A 16,956-nucleotide genomic window follows, 5' to 3' on the forward strand; every position below is an offset into this window, starting at 1 on the left:
GGGGTATGAATGTGTGAGAACGAAGAAAGCACTTAGTATATAACAATTGTGTGTGATTCTGGTACTTTTGTTGTGATGCATGTTGTTGCTGCCTTGGTTATTTTTTTTTAGGAACTCCTGATGATTGTCAGCTTAAGGCCTATTTATGCTCAACACAGAAGACCAATATGCAGAAAACAGATAGTTTCGTCATATAACGCCACCCTCATACTTTCATTTGTCTTATACGTTTCCATGGGTAATACATCAGTTCATCCACAAGTGGGTAGAGCTGAGTTCAGAGTTTATATAAGTATAACTGGGTACTTGACAAAGTTTCAGACCGTGGTTGTTTAGAACAACCAAAAATACCTAAAGAAAAAGAAAACCTTGACGAAGAAGCAGTTTCTCTCAACTTCGTCTGCATCTTCTTCTTTGGGTGCTTTTTATATGGCGATCATCTTCTTCCTGTTTCTCGCCTTCTTCTCTGGTTTGTTCCTTTCACTGGTTGTGTGTTAGCTCAACACTGCCTCCCCAATTTCTGGCAGTATTGCTCTTCCTTCTGCGTCAAGCGATGGAGAGCTAAGCTCCCTGAAAACAGACCAACATATGGATTGAAGGGTTGTTGCTTCTATCTACTGTGTCTTTGTCTCCTCTTCCAATTTCTACTTTCCTTTTTTCTTCTCTTCATTATTCTCCCTTTATTCTGTCCCCTCTGGTCAGGTCCAGCAAGATTACATAAATTCCATCATTTAAAATTAATAATGAAATGAAAAATACTTTATTAATCCCAAAGGGAAATTCAATATTGTAGTTTTTTTTTTTTTTTTTTTTTTTTTTTTTTTTTTTTTTTTTTAACAATCACATTAATTAATTAAGGGCTTTGTTCTTCAGCCTGATAGCTGCTGGAAGGAAGGATCTTCTGTATCTCTCTGTCTTGCACCGGACTTAAACAAGCCTCCCACTGAACACACTCTGTTGTTTCGTCACGGCGTTGTGTAGAGGGTGTGAAGGATCTTCCATTATCTTCGTCAGCTTGTACAGAATTCTTTTTTTGATGATCAACTCCAGCGGCTCCAGAGTTACTCCAAGCACAGAACCAGCTTTCTTGATCAGTTTGTTAATTCTTTTCAAGTCTCTGGTTCTGATGCCGCTGCCCCAGCAGATTGCTGCAAAGCTGATTGCACTTTCAACAACAGACCTGTAGAACATTTGCAACATTTTGGTGCAGACGTTAAAAGATCTCAGCTTCCTTAAGAAGTAGAGTCTGCTCTGACCTTTCTTGTAAATGTACTCAGTGTTGCTTTTCCACTCAAGTCTGTTGTCCAGCTGAACTCCAAGGTACTTGTATTCCTCCACCACCTCCACCTCCTCTCCCATGACGGAAACACTTCTATGTGTGTTCTTGTTCCTCCTGAAGTCAACAATCATCTCCTTTGTTTTCTTGGTATTCAAGATGAGATGATTGTCACCGCACCATTTCACAAACTGACCGACCAGTTCTCTGTACTCTGCTTCTTGTCCATCACTGATACACCCAACAACTGCTGAGTCATCAGAGTATTTCTGCAGATGACAGAACTCAGAGTTGTACTGGAAGTCTGAGGTGTACAGCGTGAATAGAAATGGTGAAAGTACAGTCCCTTGTGGTGTTCCAGTGCTGCTGACCGCCATCTCAGACACACAACCTTTCAGTCTCACAAACTGTGGTCTGTTTGTGAGGTAGTCGTAAATCCAGGTGGTTGTGGAGGGATCCACCTGGAATTTCTGCAGCTTCTCACACAGCAGAGCAGGCTGAATCGTATTAAAAGCACTTGAGAAATCAAAGAACATGACCCTCAAAGTGCTGCCTGACTGGTCCAGATGAGAGTGGGCTCTCTGAAGCAGGTATATGATGGCATCTTCAACCCCAAGCCCATTACGGTATGCAAACTGTAATGGGTCCTGAAAGGTAAAGATAAATAAGATAAAGAAAAAATAAACCAACAAGCTGCTCACTGAACTTGATTATTAAGAGGAGCTTTATACCCTCTTGGCAAAGCAAATTTGTTCAGCACAACACAGCAGCCAGATCATCATTCTGCTGCCACCATGCTGGACAGGGCAAGTCCAAACAGAAAAATAAATCCTGTTTGGTTAATTGTTTTCTTTTTAACACAACTACCAGGTAAACCTTCATAGCCATAAAAACTTAAGTCATTTTAACTTTCTTCTACCAGTGTTAAAGTGGTTTTCGTCTGATGAGGTCAGTCTGAAGAATTAGACTCACCTTCAAACCTCAGTCCATAGCAGCGGGGAGGACTTTGCTCTTTAGCTCAGAAGTGGAAATTTCCTCCTGGAAAAACGAAAGGATATTTAGAGTAGACATGACAAATCTCACCATAACAGTTTAGATTTAATCAATTCTCATAACGTTTATTTCATCTTTCAGAGCCTGAATCATGGGAAACAAAGGCTCAGTTACCAATACGACTCCTTATAACTGGGTACTTGACAGAGGAAGACAGGTAAGTTTCACATTTATTGACAAGGGTTTGATTTATAATTCATTATTAATGTTTTTCCTTCTTTTTCAGTTTTCTGAGGATGTTTGTACTCTATACAGAAATAGCACAAGAGAATATAAAGAAGATTTCTTCCACAAATATCAGCTATACTTTCGATATGAAAACCACTCAGACTGGGACCTTAAGACTTGGGGTGATGGCGATTCATTCACCTTAAGAGAAAGCAGCGACCGCAGATATTTTGAACTGGTCAACAATTCTTCTTGTCAGGTAGTCGACCGATGTCCACACTTTGGTAAGTTTTAATAATAAGAAAATAAATTAAATAACCTTTTATTCTGAGCTTTTCTTTAATTGTCTGTTTCATTGAGATTCAGAGAGAAACTCAAGAATTTAACTTTTTAAAGATTTTGTTCAAACAACCAAAACCTAATAAGACCAAGTTTAAGGAAATCTTTGACTTTAAATCTGAAGACAAACTTAAACATTTCCCTCGGTACCTCAAGATTACAATGCCATAAATGATTTTCTTATTAATTTAATGATGTCCTTTTTCATCTTGCTGATTAAAACCTCAGTTCTTCTCAGGCTCAAAGCCTCATATCCTCTTATAGCTGAATTATGGGATCTTTATCAGATCCTGTAAGCAGCCGAAGACTCTTTAACTGGTGCAGTTCCTTCCACTGCATCGCTGGTCCTCAAGCCAAATACAGCTATTCTGCAATTTATCCATCTTAATAAAAAATAAAAACACTTAGAAACATCACAGCGCTTATTGAAATATTTAAGAAAAGCTGCAGCCATTTCAAACAATATTAGGCCACAGAACTTGAAAAATGCTTATTAGAAATACAGAAAAATAAGTAGCTTGTAAACTGATGGACAAGGAGTGATATAAGTTAGAAGTTAACTTCAGTTTTATGCATCATTGAATTTTTCTACAGGCAGAATTGAAGAAGAAAAACGAGAGAAAGAAAGAAAGGATCGAGAGAGACAGCAACAAGAAGAGCAACGCCGAAGAGAGGAAGAGGAGAAGAGACGAGAGAGACAGCAACAAGAAGAGCGACGCCAAAGAGAGGAAGAGGAGAAGAGACGTCAGGTGGAGCTCGAGCGAAAGAGGAAGATCCAACAGCTGATTGAAAAGGAGAATGAGGCCTCCAGGAAAAAGCTCTCCCAAGCACAGGAGAGGTTTCAGGAGGAGCAAAGCCTCAAAGAACGAGTTCTTCACCAGCAGCAAACTCAGGTTCTACACCAGATGGTGGAAGATGATGCCGCTCACTTTGAGAGGGATGAGGTATGGCTAACTCAGAGTCTCTGGGTTTGCTTAAACTCGAAAACCTCATTAAGAACTATTATGATTAATTTATTCTAATGAACGTATAGTGAGTGCACCATGCTTGCAGTAGTTTGTGGGTTGTTGTTTTTAACTATAATGTAAGGCCACAAATACTCTGGGCTCCTGGCTTCATACTGGGAAAAATGCAATACAACACCATTAAGAAGTCTGTTAGGATACCAGGGAGGATAAAACACTGACTTCTGCTTTTCAAGTAATTCTATGAAATGGTCGCCACCACTTAAATATAATCTACTATATACCTAATTAAATAAAACATTGGAGTTTTAAGACATGATAAAATAAACAAATAATAAGAATATATTTAAAGTTTCTTCTTCATGGTAAAATATTTCCAACCTTTCAACAATGTGTCTGCAGCTTTTTAATTATTATTAATGTTTTGGTTAAATTGGTGTTCACACAGAGCAAATATGACATGAATCAGCAAATGGTGGATATGTTTAGAAGGTCAGCATCACCTGTTGTACAAGAACTAACAAAAGCTCACAGTCCAATACAGACCACTTACTGGATGGTCCATGCATGACTATACACTGTAGTTTTCACAATTAAGGTAACTGGGGCGGCAGTGGCTCAGGCGGTAGAGCAGGTCGTCCAATGATCGGAAGGTCGGCGGTTCGATTCCCACTCCCGCAGTCATCTGTCGTTGTGTCCTTGGGCAAGACACTTAACCCTCCTTGCCTCCAGTGTTGGCATCGCTGGTGTATGAATGTGTGGATGAATGTTCGGTGATGGTCGGAGAGGCCGTAGGCGCAGACTGGCAGCCACGTTTCCGTCAGCTTGCCCCAGGGCAGCTGTGGCTACACACGTAGCTTACCATCACCAGGTATGAGTAAGGAGTGGATGAATAATGGATTCACAATGTAAAGCGCTTTGGGTGCCTTGAAAAGCGCTATATAAATCTAATCCATTATTATTATTATTATTATCCCAGTCCCTGAAAATTGGTACCACTCATGTATGTGATGATTTTAAAAACTCAGAAGATCCAAATTAAACACTCTTTCCCCTCGGATGCCTTCTCAGAGTGCTTCATCATGCCAAAATATGGATGAGCCATTACGAGGGTGAGAGCATGAATTTGGGGATTTTATATACTGATCTCATCAGTGTCTTTATAAATCACCTCAAACACCCCAGAAACATAGGCCAGGACTATTGCATATACTTAACGCTAATTAATGTATTTCAAGACTCTGACACTGATGTTCTGCTCTGTTTTCTTCTCTTGACATAGCTTGGTGATATAAGTGGCAAATTTGAAGAACTTTTGTCAAAGTACCAAATCACAGAGAATGGACCTGTAAAGAGAAACCTGGGAGACAGGATGAAGATTTTCCAAAATGAACTGACATTGAATTATTTCAGAGAACACAAGATCCCTATTTGGTCCCAGTGGGCTTTGGACCAGGCCACTGGATATGTGGACCTGCCTCTGACTGAGAGGTTTTGTGTTCTGGAGGCAGTGCTAAAAGTTACCCTGGAGGGTGATCCTGATTTTGAGGATTTTCTTATAACTGGACAAGACAAAAAGATTGAATTCCTCCTCAGTTTGCAAGATCAACTACATGTTGCTAATCCGACTCTGGCCAGGAAGGTTTTAGTCAATGTTCTTAATATGACTTCACAGCTGCCCCAGGCAAGTAAGGAGATCCTCAGTCAGATACTGTTCAACAACATCTGGACATCAAAAGAAATCAAACTTTTCATTGCAATGACCTTGGACATGGATCAGGAAAAAGTGACACTGATCCTCCTCAAAGTGTGCACCTATAGGTTGAGCTGCCTCCTGGTCCTCTCTGCACTGAATGACAAAGATCCTATCGAGTTTATTCAAGGCTGCATATCTGATGAGATGGACAAAAATGTTGACACCATCTTGAGTGAAATGCAGGACAAGAACTATCCAGACCATATTCTGTCACAACTGGAAGATATTCTGCAATTTATTGAAAAGGAGCTGCCCAAATATAGAAGTGTGGACATGAATGCAAAAATGATTGAGGAATGGAAAAGAAAGATAGTTTCACTTGATTTTGCCAGGCCTAACCCTGATACTCTGAAGAATGTCCTGATTGTGCTGTCCATAGCTGTGAAGAAATGCACCACATTTGTCACTTCAAGCGGTGAACAAGTACAAGGCTACTTCCCCAGACTAACTCAGCTTGCCTCGTTGCTTTTACTACTGCTGCCACAGGTCCAGGATAAAAGAGGTTGTCTCTTAGAAATCGGAACTGGAGAAGGAAAGACTTGCATTTTAGCCATGTTTGCCACAATCCAGGCAATGCGTGGTACAGCAGTGGACATTGTGACGAGTTCTCCTGTACTTGCAATTCGTGATCAAGAAGAATGGAGAAAACTATATGACATGTTTGGTGTGACATCATCTACTGTGCCTCCACAACATCAAGATCAAAGCTCCTTTGAGAATCAGGACAAGCTGCTTGAAGATGCATACAGGAAGCAGGTAGTTTATGGTACTGTCAGCACCTTTGCAGCAGATATACTGAGGCAAGAGTTTGAGAAGAAAACTACTCGAGGGAAGAGGACGTTTGAGTGTGTGATAGTGGATGAAGTGGACTACATGACGCTGGACAGTGGAGTTCAAGTGACCTTCCTGTCACACCAAGCCAACAGCTTGAGGCATGTGGAACAAGTCCTAGCAAGCATCTGGACCATGGTGTCTGCCTGCCGTCCAGTAGAGATGCTCGAAACAGGGGAGATCCACTGGGTAACCAGAATCCAGCACTTTCACAAGGCAGTGAAACAAGCTGTGATCGGTTCTGAATCAGAGGACTTTTCAGAAAACGACATACTGTTGCTCGGTGCAGAGCTGGGGTTTTATTCACAGGAGGACGTGGATAAACTGAATGAAGCTGTGAGTGAAACACATCCAGAGAATGACAACTATGAAAACATCATGGGAAAGGTTGGACCTGGAGAGCAGTATGAGCTGCTAACTGAACTTGAGACAAAAGTTGATGTGGCCATAGATTGTTATTCACTCATCAACAACAAGGCCAAACTGTACGGGAAGGAAAGCTCGAGCAGAGATCCTGATATCAGCATGCTTCTCCTGCAGAATGGACGGGCCTGTGAAATCATGTCTATGAAATCACTCATTGAGGAAACTGTTAAAAAATTGAGGTCTAGAATTAAATACTCTAGAGAATGTGCTCTAAATTCAATTAAGGAAACAGAGAGATTTATTGTGATTCCATCTTTCTTGAAAGACTACATTGAGAATCAGTTGTCAGTTTTTGCTGAGAATGCATTGAAAGCCATCACAATGACACCGGGGAGAGAGTACATGATTGACAAGGCACCTGAAGCTGACACTGCTGGTTTCAGTGGTTCTCAGAGTCATCAGTATGATGCCATAGTTCCAGTAGACTTTCAGGCTAGTGGAGTCCTGGAGAAAAACAAACGCTGGGGTGATGGACTGCAACAGTTTTTGGAGATGAAGCATCAGCTGGCAATTTCACAGTTGTCCAATGTCACAAATTACATGTCAAATGTCCACTTCTTTAAAAGGTACCTCAAAGGGAAAGGCATTTTTGGTGTCTCTGGAACAGTCGGAGGGGAAGCTGAAGCAGCATTTCTAGAACGACATTACAAAACAGCGACTTTTGTCATTCCAGCTCACCGTCATAAAAAGCTTGTAGAGCTGCCAGCAGTTCAGGTGAGTGGAGGAAATCCTGAGTGGATCAAACTGATCTGTGAGACTGCGTGGAAAGCTGCCGATAGGGGACAGGTTGTCTTGATCATCTGTGAGGACGTCAAGACTGCAGATGAGTTGAATACAAAAATGCATGGGCAACAAAGATGGCCTGATCAGATCACCCTGTACACGATCAGTGCAAAGCACAACATTGAAAAACAGATGTTCAGCCAGGGAAACATCATCATTGCTACCAACCTTGGAGGCCGTGGGACAGATATACATGTTCAGCAGGAAGTAAACAAGTGTGGAGGCCTCTTTGTTCTTCTAACATACTTCCCTGGAAATCAACGTGTGGAGAGACAGGTCTTTGGGCGCACTGCCCGGAAAGGAAACCCAGGTATGGTGCAAATGATTCTCAACCAGGACCATCTTGCATCAGCTTACCAAGGCCACTCAGTGGAAACCATGAGGCAGCTCAGAGAGGAGTATGAGGTCAGCCGTTTAGATGGCATGGAGAGAAATGAGCTGTTGGAAATTGAAATGAAGGAAGGTTTGTTCTCCTTATTTTGTGAATTTCTCTGTGACTTTGACAAGAATTACTCACAAGATGAGAAGAGTGACCTCACACAAATGAGGCTAAAAGATTTTCTAAAGTTTTTTAAGAACCATCATAAAAAGTTTGACTATCAGCCTGCACTCAATGCTTTGAAAGAATCATGGGCTTTGTGGCTCACCTTCCATGAAGAGCACATCAGCAAACATGACAACATCACCACGCTTCGAGAAGACCTCACTAAAGACTTAAAGAAGACTGCTGAGGACCTCCTGCAGGGAAAAAGCAACAATTTCAATGACTACATCGAACAGGGAAAAAGCAGAACTGACACGCATCGCGCAAATAAAAATGAAAGTGACTATGGAGCTTTGTCTTATTGGAAGAGTGCTGCAGAGTGTGATCCTTTCTACAGTGCTGTGGCTCTTTATAACCAAGCATACATCATTATAAACCTGCGAAAGAGGAACTACTTCACTGAGGCTAAGAAGCTACTGGTGGACGCTAAGACTGCAGTGGACGTGTATCTCTCAGAATCAACCAACACAATGGCATTTTGTAATTTGTCAGTGACAAAGGACTTCACACCCCACCACAAAGACAGCAACCTGCAGGCCCAAATGGAAGCCAGAATGGCTATCTTCAAATCTTGGAAAGGGTACATTGAAAATGCTCTGAAAACTCTCCAACAGATTGAAAATAGCAAAAATGAGGCAATAACAGAGGAGTCCAGTGTCTACAGTCTTTCAAGAGACAAAGATCCAATCACCACTAAGGAGCTGATGGTGCTCAGTGAGTTTGGCCTCTGCATCGTGTTTGAGGTGAAAAAGAAACCTAAATTCTCCCTCGATGCTTTTCTTTGTTTTTGTCTTGGTGTTCTCCAGGTAACAGCAGGAATTCTTGTTTGTGCTCTGTCATCTGGTAGTGCCATTCACTTTGGACTTGAACTGATCGGTGAAGGCATATCTGACATGATCCATGGGATTAAAGGCATGAAACAAGGAAGCTTTGATTGGGCCCAGTGGGCTGTCTCTAAAGCTATCAGCATTGGAGTGTCTCTGGTGTTTGGTGGATTGAACAAAGTCAACAAAGCTTACAAGGGGACAAAACACCTGATCACCATGGGTACTGTGGTTAAGAGCTGCTCTTTCATCATAGTAAAACAGAGTTGTAAACATGCAGTGATGCATGCTGTTCAGGAACTGAGGAAGCAAGGATGTGACTCTGCTCCCAAATATGTTAATGACAAAAGCCTTACAAGTTTTTTCCAAAAAGTTCTGAAGATGGCTTTTGAGACCAAGGTCCTTTCATTGATAAGAGCAAATATTGATCTGGATAAGTTTTTGACTGACCTCGTTTGTTCAGGAACACCAAAGGCTGCCACAGAACAGGACTATGGAGACTTCAAAATTGACAAAGGATGTGAGAACAAAATTAGTCAGTCAGTAGATTTGATGACAAAAACAATTATTCCCGACCTCATGTTAGACTGTACCAAACGTAATAAAGTTCTTGGTATACTTTCAGAAGTCTGTGGTGTGGTAACACAACACGAAGAGTTAATGATGGGTTCTGAATCTGCTCACTATATCGAACACTGTGCACAAATACTGGAATCTGTTCCCACAAAGGATGTCTTCAACAAAACCTTTGTTCCTCAGTTGTTGCAGACTATCAATAATAAACTACCACAAGAAAAGTATGACCAGGATGGAAGACACCGATTATCAGATGTAAAACGTCTGAAAGATGAACTCATGAAAAAGATTGCAGAAAGTGGTTTAGACTCATTTGTTGAGGCTTGCTCCAGGCATATGACCAGGCTTGTGACCAAAGCATGCATGAGTAAAATAAACAGTGCTGCTGGTAGTGCTGTCAGCAATATACTTGGCAGGAATGACACACAAAGTTTCTTTAATAACCAGCTGTATATGCAGCACATAAACCAGGCCATCCAAGATCCATGTATGTGTCTATCAGAGGCCGACAAGAAGGACCTAAACTGTTACATCAAAGAAATCTGTGATGTTGACCACCCTGCTACAGCTTTGGACATCTATGTTCTCACTCAAAGTGACTTTCTACAAGGCAAGGGCATAAAACTGATAGTGGTGGACAAACAGAGGAACAAGCTTTCAGAGGATTATTATCCAGGGAAAGACAGCTCTGCAGATGACATCGTGCTCCAGCTGACGAGATTTCCAGACCTTCCACAGCAGTGAGTAACATTAATAGAACATATAATCAGGGATTAGGCAAGGAACTGGCCAAAGACATGGCTTGACATGAGAGAAAAGGCATTTTGGCATCTCTGGGATGTTAGGAGGCAAAACTTATTTCTATTCAAATATTTCTAGAACCTCAGCAAAAACAACTTATGTCATTCTAGCTAACTGCCATAAAAAGCTTGAAGAGCTGGATGCAGGTCAGGTTAGTGGAAGAAAACCTGAGTGGATAAAGCTACATGGAAAGCTGCCTCCATCTTTACTTTTTCTGCTCACCATGATGTCTTGTTCAGTTTATGTCTAAAAGGAGTGTAGAGACAAATGAGAGAGACCTATGTTCCTGCAGCTGTGTCTCAGAGAAACACATAATACTGCATTCTCTGTATGTCCTTGTTAGCACTTTGAGCTAATCCATTTCATGAGCTGGTGACCTCACTCTTCCCATCAGGATATTAGGAAGAAATGGTTTTAATTTTCCCAGTTTTTCTCTCAGCATCCTGTTTTTTCCTCTTTGGAAAAGTTCAAAATGAATCAAACTTGTCAGCCTGGCTTGACTTGATTGAGGTTCAGAATGGATTTTTTATTTTTTATTTATTTTGTTTTTTAACAAAGGTTTTTTGTATGATGTTGAATAGATGCTGAAGACCAGCAAAGCACTCATCATGTGTGTGAATGCTGGTTAAATGGTTGAAGAGATGTCTTGAAAGAGTCAAGAAATAGAACTGCTGCATGTCTGAGGAATTCATACCTTGTTCTCATTGAAAGGTATAAATGATGGAAGAAGAGGCAAGTTTAACAAGGAGGTTGAGAGGATAGGCTGGATGGGCTGTCCAAGCCGGAACTCAGTAGAGAGCTCAGTGGCATCGTTAACCTGTTGTGAGGTAACTGAGCTGGGAGGTGGTAGAGTGGAGGCAATCACTGTGGAAAGATCAGTGGGAGACAGGATTTACAGCATTGTAAGTTTGGGGAATATGGAACCAGCTAATGTCACAGTGGATCAAGATCAAGCTGGTATAACAGTGTTTTGAGGCTTGATTGGAGTCACGATGAGAGCCAGAAGCTGAATGGACAATTGATGAGTACAGGCAACAATGAATAGCAGCACTTTTCTTCATTTTTAGTTTAAGTTCAGTCTAGATTTGCTGTTTCCTCCCTGTTATCCTCAAACCACAGACAATGACACACTCGTCTTTGACAAGGAGTGTTTCACACTAAATTACATACTTGAAAGTCACAACAGAAGGATGAAGATGGTAGAAAACTAGAACCAAATCCCTGTGACCTTGTTAACAAACATCCATCATCTGTTCAGTAAATGTCAGGAGCTGAATGCTTCTTCTTTATTTGAAATTCTCAAATAATCTACATGTCTTTCCTTATCTGAAATGTCCCTTTACTTTAGAAAGAAAAGAATCAGTTCAACAGAAACAAAATGGGTCGGGGATGATCAGACCCCATACAGAGGACATTTTGAACTCCTGAGACCAGATGGATCTGTCGTCCCAGTATATTCAGAGGGTCAGAACTGCCTGTACCATGCTGTTGCCCAGGAAACCAGTAGAAATACAGATGATCTGAAACAGACGGCTGTGAACCTTCGGAATAAAGTCAAAGATTTTGTGAGTTTTGTTTATACGCACTTATAGACACTAATAATTATGTGTTCATGCCATTAATGCTGCCACTCACTCAAACTATGAAAACATATTACCACAGTTATGCTGATGACACACAAATCTACATAACTGTCTCACCATGGGCCTCATTTATCAAACTGGTGTAGGAACAAAAACCGGCTTATGTCAAATATAGTCAACTTTTGGGATTTATGAAAACCAAACTTGACGGGAAAATGTTCCCACCTCCACGCCAACTCTGACCCAGGCGTACACACAGAATATGGTAAAACAGGAAACAGCGACACACACGGTACAAAATAAAATCAAGGAAATGATTTGAAATGTGAGACATTTGTGCACAATCCACTATTACCTTTCACACCACATGTTAGATATTAAAGCTATTTGCAGAAATGAATAAAGACGTACATTTGATATTAATTCTCCTAAGAGCGTGTTATAAAGTACATCCAGCTAAATAAGGTGGACAGTCTGCTGCCAGCATGTAGCAGTCAGTGTGAAAAGTAAGCTTTGGTCCTTCATTCCAGCAGAGCAGGACACAGACTGGAGGCTGAGGGTCTAGAATTGATGCAATGCTAATGAAACACACACAAGAGGTGGATTTCCTTTTATTTTTTTAATCTTACACAATGCTCTTTATTTACTGCAACTCCTTGGCCACATTGTTAATAGCGGTAATTGTGTCCCTCTGCACCGCCCACCCAGCTGGAGCACCCAGCAACTAGAAAGAAATATAATTTAACACTAAATAAACTGCTACCAATTTCAGATGTATCGGTATATATTTATTTTATAAATGAAAACAAATGACTAAACTACCGGCATCATTACTGTTATTTGGCAGACACTTTTCTCCAAAATGTTTCACCACTCTAGGATTTGAACTTCAGTCTCCCGCATGGCAGACTGATGCCCTTCCGACTGAGATATCCAGTCACACATCCTAATGCCTCTGGCGTGTCTTGCCTTCTGACACTGCAATGACAGCATCTGCCACCTGCTGCCACTCTAGTGCCCACACCGTGCCCACCAATTAAGCATTTTTACGTTTGTTAACGTGGTCCATCAGGATCTCTGTCTCACACCCCGAAAAATTCCACTTTTTCCCTCCCGAGCCATCATAGAATAGAATAGAATAGAATAGAATAGAATGCCTTTTATTGTCATTATACACATATACAATGAGATTAAGCCATTTCCAGTGTCAGTGCAAAGAGAGCAGTATAGAAGATAAATAAATAAATAAAAGATCTAAGGTATAAAATATTTACAGAAATAAACAGATGTGCACACTCGAGTTATTTGCAGATATAAGTATGATGTATATGTCTGAAAAATATATTGCACATTCAAAGTATTATTGCACGGATCATGATATGTTGTACATGTCATGTGACAGAATGTATTGCAAATATGTTGTTAGTGTCCAGCGTATTTCACATGTGAAGTCCTACTGGAGTTCAGGGCAGTTATTGCTTTCGGGAAGAAACTGTTTTTGAGTCTGTTTGTTTTAGTCCTGATGCACCTGTAGCGCCTCCCAGAGGGCAGCAGGGCAAACAGGTCAGAGCCAGGGTGGGAGCTGTCATTAATGATGTTTCTGGCTCTGCTGAGGCAGCGGGAGGTGCAAACGTCCATCAGGGAGGGGAGAGGGCAGCCAATGATCTTCTGTGCTGTCTTTACAACTCTCTGTAGCCTCTCTCTGTCTGCTACAGTGCAGCTGCCGTACCATACTGTGATGCAGTATGTCAGCAGGCTCTCGATGGATGAGCAGTAGAAGGTCAGCAGCAGGTTAGAGTTTAGTTTGTGCCTCCTGAGGACTCTCAGGAAGTGTAGCCGCTGCTGAGCCTTCTTGGTGATTGACGTGATATTCTCTGACCAGGGGATGTCGGCCGAGATGATGACACCAAGAAACCTGATGGTGTGGCGCCTCTCCACACACTCGCTGTTTAGGTTGAAGGGGGGCTGGGTCTGTGCTGAACCTCCTGAAGTCGATGATGATCTCCCTGGTTTTCTTGGTATTGAGAGCGAGGTTGTTCTCAGAACACAAAGCAGCCAGCTTCAGGATCCCCTCCCTGTAGGCAGCCTCATCACCCCTGGAGATGAGTCCGACCACTGTAGTGTCGTCAGCGAATTTGACGATGAGGTTGTCATTGTGGGCCGGCCTGCAGTCATGGGTGTAGAGGCAGTACAGGAGGGGGCTCAGCACACAGCCCTGTGGGGAGCCGATGCTCAGCATGCGGGTGGAGGAGAGGTGGGGACCTAGTCTCACAGTCTGGGGTCGGTCTGCGAGAAAGTCCTTTATCCAGGCACATATGAGAGGGGGGAGGCCAACAGTGTCCAGTTTTGTGCATAATCTGTCCGGGATTATTGTGTTGAACGCAGAACTGTAATCCACATAGAGCATCCTGACGTAGCTCTGCTGCTGCTCCAGGTGGTTCAGCGCAGAGTGAAGAGCTACAGCTATGGCGTCCTCAGTGGATCTGTTCGCGCGGTATGCAAACTGGTGGGAGTCGAAGTCTGGGGGGAGATGGTCCTTGATGTGCTGAAGAACAAGTCTCTCAAAGCACTTCATGATTACCGGAGTGAGGGCCACCGGTCGGTAATCGTTCAGGCTGGTGATGGGAGACTTCTTCGACACTGGGACAATTGTGGAGGATTTGAGGCAGTGTGGGATGACTGCCTGAGCCAGGGAGAGGTTGAAGATCCTGGTAAAGGTGGGGGCGAGCTGATGGGCGCACGCTCTGAGCACCTTGCCAGGAACTCCGTCTGGGCCAGTAGCCTTTTTGGTGTTCACTGCCAGGAGCACCCGTCTGACATCGTGCTCCTGGATGGTGAGTGGGGTGGTGTGGGAGCCAGATGGGGGTGTCGGTGTTGGTGGGGGTGGGGGCATGGTTGGAGCAGATGCATGCTGCTGAGAGTTGAACCAGGCAAAGAAGCAGTTTAGCTCCTCTGCCAGTGTTGCGCTCTGATCTGCTGTCGACACATCACAACCTCTGAAGTTGGTGATGTCCTGTATGCCCCGCCACACCTCCCGAGTGTTGCTGGACAGATGGGACTCTATACGCATCCTGTGGTCTGCCTTGGCTCTTTTTATGCCTCTTTTCAGGTCAGCACGAGCAGCACTATACAGTGCTCTGTCCCCTGATCTGAAGGCAGCGTCCCGGGCTCTGAGGAGTGCGCGGACCTGGCTGGTCATCCAGGGTTTCTGGTTAGGGAAAGCCCTGATGGTTTTGTCCACAGTCACATTCCCGATACAGAACTGAATATAGTCCAGTACCGTTCCTGTAAGTGTCTCCAGCTCCTGTGTTTCAAACATGTCCCAGTCTGTCTGTTGGAAACAGTCTTGGAGTTCGGCGAGTGCATCTTCAGGCCAGGTTGTTACAGTTTTTGTGGTGGGCCTGTTCCTACGTCTGAGGGGGGTGTAGGCTGGGGGAAGCAGGAGGGAAAGATGGTCTGACTGTCCAAGGTGGGGGAGGGGTATGGCCCTGTATGCATGCTTGATGTTAGTGTAGACATGATCCAGGGTGTTCTCCCCCCTTGTAGCACACTTAACATGCTGGTAGAATTTCGGGAGTACAGTCTTTTAGTTGGCCTTATTAAAGTCCCCCGCAATAATGTGAACACCGTTGGGATGAGCCCGCTGTTGTTCGTTTATGGTGTTCAGCAGGAGAGAGAGCGCCGTGTTTACACTGGCGTCGGGTGGGATATACGCAGCTGTGACGATAACAACAGTCAGCTCTTTCGGCAGAAAAAAAGGCCGACATCTAACAGACATGTACTCTATGTCCGGACAACGGTGTTGATCTATGATTGTCCCGTTGTTACACTAGTTGTCGTGCACATAGATACAGAGTCCCGCAAATGATGTGATGAATATGTATCATAGGGCATCCACCTGACCATTTATAACCACCATGTGGGCGTGGGATCGCGTCCCCCTCCGTGCGCCCGCTTTAGAGTTGAATCAGACTTATAAACAGAAACAGGCGTGGGATGTTATAAATCTGAAAGTTGAAGTGCACAGCATTTCCTTTTTGCGCTGCAGACGCCACCTGTAGTTTGCTTTGCTACACACAGTTTGATGAATGAAGCCCCAGGAGACTACAGTCTGATCCAAACTCTAATCAGCTGCATCAATCAAATTATAGACTGGATGTACCAGAACTTCCTTTAGTTAAATGAAAACAAAACTGAAATAACAGTTTTGGAGCCAAGGAAGAAAGATTATAAGTCAGTACTCAGCTTCAAACATCTAAGCTCAAAACTAACAACCAAGTCAGAAATCTGGGAGTAGTTCTGGACTCAGACCTGAAATTTTGCAGTTATATTAAAACAGTTGTGAAGTCACTTAAGAACATATCGAGGATTAAAGAACTGATGGCTCAGCAAGATTTAGAAAAACTTGTCCATGCATGTATCTTTAGTAGACTGGACTACTGTAATGCTGTCCTCACTAGTCTCCCTAAAAAGTCCATCAGACAGCTGCAGTTAGTCCAGAACGCTGCTGCTCGAGTCCTCACTAAGACCAAGAAAGTAGATCATAGAACTCCAGTCCTTAGATCTTTACACTGGCTTCCTGTCTGTCAAAGAATTGGCTTCAAAATCCTGCTGTTAGTTTACATGAATGGTTTAGGACCAAAACACATTCAGGATCTTCTGGTTCGTTATGAAACAACCAGATCCCTCAGGTCATCAGGGTCAGGTCTACTTTCTGTTCCCAGAGTCAGAACTAAACATGGAGAGGCAGCGTTCAGCTTTCATGCTCCTCACATGTGGAACAAACTCCCAGAAAACTTCAGGTCTGCAGAAACTCTCAGCAGTTTTAAATCAGGGTTGAAAACTTTCCACCTATTTGCCTATTTACTGCCTTTTATTGAAGCAACTGTTAAATTTCCCAAACTGGATCTTTATTTCTTGCATTTTATCTATTTTATTTTAGCTTTTTTCTTTCTGCTTTTTTTCTTTCTTTTAAAGTTTGTTTTTAATGCACTTGTTATTGCTTCCTGCACCCTGCTGTAATGCTCTTAA

General features: G+C 42.7%; 1 protein-coding gene across 1 annotated transcript in view; it reads left to right on the plus strand.

The window, feature by feature from the left end:
- LOC121628730 (NACHT, LRR and PYD domains-containing protein 12-like) overlaps positions 1-16,956 on the plus strand; it is a 354,419-nt gene that overhangs the window by 118,289 nt on the left and 219,174 nt on the right. The gene's annotated exons all lie outside the window — the stretch shown is intronic.

The sequence above is a fragment of the Melanotaenia boesemani genome, chromosome 18 (assembly GCF_017639745.1).
Source record: "Melanotaenia boesemani isolate fMelBoe1 chromosome 18, fMelBoe1.pri, whole genome shotgun sequence".
Taxonomy (NCBI): Eukaryota; Metazoa; Chordata; class Actinopteri; order Atheriniformes; family Melanotaeniidae; genus Melanotaenia; species Melanotaenia boesemani.